The sequence below is a fragment of the Magnolia sinica genome, chromosome 4 (assembly GCF_029962835.1).
Source record: "Magnolia sinica isolate HGM2019 chromosome 4, MsV1, whole genome shotgun sequence".
Classification (NCBI taxonomy): domain Eukaryota; kingdom Viridiplantae; phylum Streptophyta; class Magnoliopsida; order Magnoliales; family Magnoliaceae; genus Magnolia; species Magnolia sinica.
In genome coordinates, this window is record NC_080576.1 from 50,262,076 (window position 1) to 50,267,086 (window position 5,011).

General features: G+C 40.0%; 1 non-coding gene across 1 annotated transcript; it reads right to left on the reverse strand.

Annotated features, from left to right (window-relative positions):
• Positions 1-2,477: 2,477 nt before the first annotated feature.
• Positions 2,478-2,584, reverse strand: LOC131244713 (small nucleolar RNA R71). Its single transcript, XR_009170490.1, has one exon. It is a non-coding gene; the product is annotated as a small nucleolar RNA R71 (small nucleolar RNA).
• Positions 2,585-5,011: the final 2,427 nt, after the last annotated feature.

Below are 5,011 nucleotides of genomic sequence, written 5' to 3' on the forward strand. Positions count from 1 at the left end.
CCATCCATCTTTGAACGAAATCTCGTCCTCTATCCAATGGACGGGGTGGATTTACCAGAAAAAGCATATGTGGGGCCCACCGATCAACGAAGCACCAGACGTGCGAAGGCTTACGCACGTCCGCGAAGAGCTGACTTCCGGGCGGTTGTGGCCCACCATCTTCGATCAGATGGAAGATCTGATCCGTCCATCGTGTAGAAGGCTTCGAGAGCTTCAAAACCATGTTGATATTCCTCGCCCATGCGTACACACGTGTGCGGTACAGAGGCCAAAAGTAGACTGCCCCGGGACGTTCAAAACTGAGTTTTTTTGAGATTTCTTCTGTGGGCCGCGCTAATGGATCTTCAAAACCACCCATTCTTGACTGAAATTTCGTCCTGAATCCAATAGACGGGGTGGATTTTCCAGAAAATACCTCTGTGGGGCCCACCGATCACGGCTGCGAAAATTTGTACTCCGAGTCCTTCTACGACTCTGCCACCGACCCCAGCCATCCAGCAGCTATAAAAGGGGAGTTTTGGACGTGGGAAAGGCATTCAGAACCAGGGGATTCCAGATCTGGAGCAAGGAAGAGAAGAAAGAGAAGAAAGAAGAGAGAGAGAGAGATTGTTTGGTTTGATGTTTTTTCATGAATTTTATTTAATATTTTTTATGGATTTTATGGGTCACTAATCTCTCAGCTAGGGCTGAGATGAAGCCCTTAATTTGATCAGCTCTTGTGTTGGTTGATTTACTTTGAAGTTCAATTAATTTGTTTCTTTCTCTAAGTGGGCTTTATGGGTTTAAATTCTATACTTCTCCATCTATGAACTTGATTAAAGTATATATATGGATGTTGTTTGGATGCTTATTATAGGTGCTTGTGTCTGATCAAGAACAAGTTTCCTATAGAGGAAGAAACAGGGTGCTTTAATGAATGTACATTCCATGTACCCGACCAAGGATATGGGATATGTCATTCATGGCATTGCTTAAAGGAATTAGACAGTTTGTATGCCCGATTAAGGACACAGATTGTGCTTTCTCTATTTAAGTGGTATCAATCTAGATCAAGGTGAATCAATAGACAAAACAAGGGTTAGGATAATTAGGGGTGGATTCGAAAGTCCTAGTGCTCTCTCTGATTGAATTTTCTTCCCTGTTCTTAATTAATTGATTTTCATAAAATTGTGCTTAGTAATTCATTCCATTATTTGTTGGATTAGTTAAGGAGAATCATAGATTTGAATTGTGACGACCAGTCCTCGTGGGAACGATCTCGTAATACGTACCGTATCTGCATCTGATTCGTATACTTGCGAGTTTAAAAATCATTTAAATCATGTTGGTTTAAATAAAACATCAAGTTTTTGGCGCCGTTGCCGGGGACTGTTTCGGTCCAATTAGATTTAAGATTCTCTCTTATCATAATTCATAGTCTTAGGTTTTTTTTTTACTAACTTTAGGTTAAATTTTTATTTTTAGAAACTAACCTATTTCCTGTTTTGTAGGGACCTGACATAAACTACTAATTTGGTAATCTCTTTCCAAATTTTCTATTTTCTATTTTTTTTTCTAATTTCTATTTTTAGAATTAAGGTTTTATTTTTTTAGAAAGTTTCTACTTCTAGGCTATTTTATTTTATTTTTAGAAATTTCCTATTTTCTAATTCTAGATTCTGATTCTTCTTTCAATTTACTTTCTATTTTCTCGTTTTATTAATAATTTTTTCCCTTTTTGGAAACTAACTTAGTTTTTATTTCTAAGATTAGAAACCTTCTTTTTTTTAGAAATTAACCGTTGCTTAGGATTTTTTTTTTTTTTTTTTCTAGCATTATTTTAGTAAATTTAATTTATTTTTGTTTTCGTTTTGTTTACAGGAATTAAGGAAGGAAGCTGCTAAATAACATTGTCTTCAAAAGGAGGAGCTCTCAAATCTACAGACATTCATCATCTCCTTTGCCGGGTTCTTCTTTCCAATTCTCATTTACATAGCTTTTTCTTGTTTTAAAATCTCATAGTTTATGCTAGGACGTAGATCTCTGAATATAGAACTAGCACCGTTTGATCCTGAGATTGAAAGAACAATTCGTGAAAGATTGAGAAATAATCCTGTTGAAATGGCGAATGAGACTGAAGTTAAAGCTCTCAAAGATTATTCAGCTCCTGTCCAATTTAATGCGCCTTCATGCATAGTGTTGCCAACCACTACGGCAGCACACTTTGACTTAAACCTTGAGTCATACAATTGTTGCCATCCTTTTATGGATTGGACAAGGAGGACCCATATCATCATGTGAAAGAATTCTTAAACATTTGCTCCACCTTTAAGTTCCAAAACTTCTCAGACGATTCGATCCGCCTACGCTTGTTTCCTTTTTCTTTGAAGGATAAGGCGAAAGCATGGTTGAATTCTCTAGAAGTTGGATCTATCACTACATGGGACCAACTGTCTAAGAAGTTCTTAAACAAGTTCTTCCCCGTTCACAAAACCAATGCCCTCCGTAGAGAAATTACTAACTTCACACAAAAAGAGGGCGAGCACTTTCATGAATGTTGGGAAAGATGGAAGGACTTGCTTCTTAAATGTCCTCACCATGGTTTTGAGAAGTGGCAACAAGTTCAATACTTCTATGACGGTCTGACACCACAGAACCGTCGCATGGTTGATGCCACCAGGGGAGGGTCATTCATGACCAAAAGTGATGTCGAAGCGTGGAACTTTTTTGAAACCTTGTGCGAAAATTCCCAGAATGGGATTATTCAAATAGAGGTGACAAAAGTCCCCAACCACAAAAGAGAGGTGGTATATATGAGATAGGAGTCATGCCAGAGCTGAGTGCCAAGCTTGATAACCTGACAAAGAAAGTTGATGCTCTGGTATTAAATAATGGACCACCACAAACAGCTCAAGTCGAGGCATATGCCACATGTTCTAGCCCTGCCCATCCTATGCAGTCTTGTCCATCTGGTGCAGCATTCCCAGAACTTCTCTCTGAACAAGTTCATGCTATGAACACTTTTCACAAATCTGGGAATGATCCTTACTCGAACACATACAACCCAGGGTGGGCTAGACATCCAAATTTTTCTTGGGCAAAAGGACCACAACAAGGAGGACCATCTGGAAATCCTCCTATGCAACCTTACTCCCAAGTGGGCAATCAACAACCTCAGCAGTTCTCACAGTATCAACAACTGCCTACACAATCAAGGAAACCATCTCTTGAGGATACACTCCATCTTTTCATGCAGAGTTCTCTCCAATTCCAAAAAGACACCCAACAAACCTTACTGGCCAACCAGCAAAGCTTACATGCAAATGCACAATCCATTGCCAAGCTGGAAGTACAATTGGGTCAACTAGCTGCCACATTGAGTGAGAGAGAGAAGGGCAAGCTCCCTAGCCAACCTGAGGCTAATCCAAAGGGACAGTATGAGATTGGCTCTAATTCCAACCAAGGGCAATATCATGAACAGGCCAAATCGATCACTACCCTTAGGTCAGGCAAGCAGATTGATAACAGAATAGATATGCCTGGGGATGAATCAAATTCTAAAACAGAAGATCAAGATGAAGCAGAGAACCATACCAATGCATCCAAAGTCCAAAAGCTCTCTAACTCTCCAAGAGCCACTAATGTGCCACCTTATGTGCCCAAAGCATCCTTTCCTCAACGTCTGGCACCAATAAAGAAAAGAAATAACTTTGATGAAATCTTGGATGTGTTTCAAAAAGTGCAAGTCAACATCCCGTTGCTTGACGCTATCAAGCAAGTCCCTGCTTACGCTAAGTTTCTTAAAGATTTATGCACTCAAAAGCGTAAGCAGAATGTTCATAAGAAAGTCTTCCTTGCAGAGCAGCTCAGCTCCATGATTCAACATAACACCCCTCCTAAATTTAGGGATCCAGGAGCTCCCACCATTTCTTGCGGCATAGGAGATCATAAGATCGGGAAGGCATTACTTGATTTAGGGGCGAGTGTCAATTTGTTACCATATTCGGTTTATGAGCAGCTAGGACTTGGTGAGTTGAAACCGACTAAGGTAACATTACAACTAGCCGATAGATCTGTCAAGGTGCAAAGTGGTGTAATTGAAGATGAGTTAATACAGTTTGATAAATATTATTTTCCAGTGGATTTCATAGTTATAGATACTCAGCCTGTCCAGAATCTTCATAGTTAGATCCCAGTCATTTTGGGTCGTCCATTTTTGGCCACATCTAATGCTATTATCAATTGCAGGAATGGAGTTATGAAATTGTCCTTTGGTAACATGAATATTAAACTCAATGTTTTTAATGCAGGACAACAACCCTCAGATTTGGATGACATATTTGAAGTGGACATGATCGAGAGCCTTGTGCAGGACTCCTTCCGTACATCTTTCGAAGATCCTCTTGAGACCTGCTTAGCACAATCGGGCATGGATTTTGACATTGATAGTCCCATCCATGAAGTCAATGCATTGCTCGACTCTACTCCTATATTGGAGACTGAAAAATGGAGAGCGAAAGTGGAACCTCTTAATCCCTCTGAGACTCTTCCTGACAGCACAGTTTGTAACTCTGAGAAGACAAAGGCGAGCAGGCTGCTTAATGTTCTTAGAGCATATAAGGCAGCAATTGAACGGAAGATAGTGGAAATACAGGGAGTATGCCCCACGATATGTATGGATCATGCTGTGGAAATGTCCCATAACATGCAAAGGAAGCGTGATCCTAACATAGAAGAAGTCGTTCGAGCAGAAGTCCTTAAATTATTTGACGACAGTGTCAGTTGCCTTATTTCAGATAGCACAGTTCATGGGAACTCACGTCACTTGTCTGGGATTGGTGAACAAAGATGTTGAGGAAATTTATTTGGCGGACCCAGGTTATCAAGATTGATTAATTCATGGTCCATTCTTGTCTAGTTGAAGACGTTAAACTTAGCGCTCCTAGGACGCAACCCAAATTTTCATTCCATTTCACTTTTCTCATTCATTAGTTCAATGTTTGTGGGTAGCATTGCCGCAAACCCTCACGAG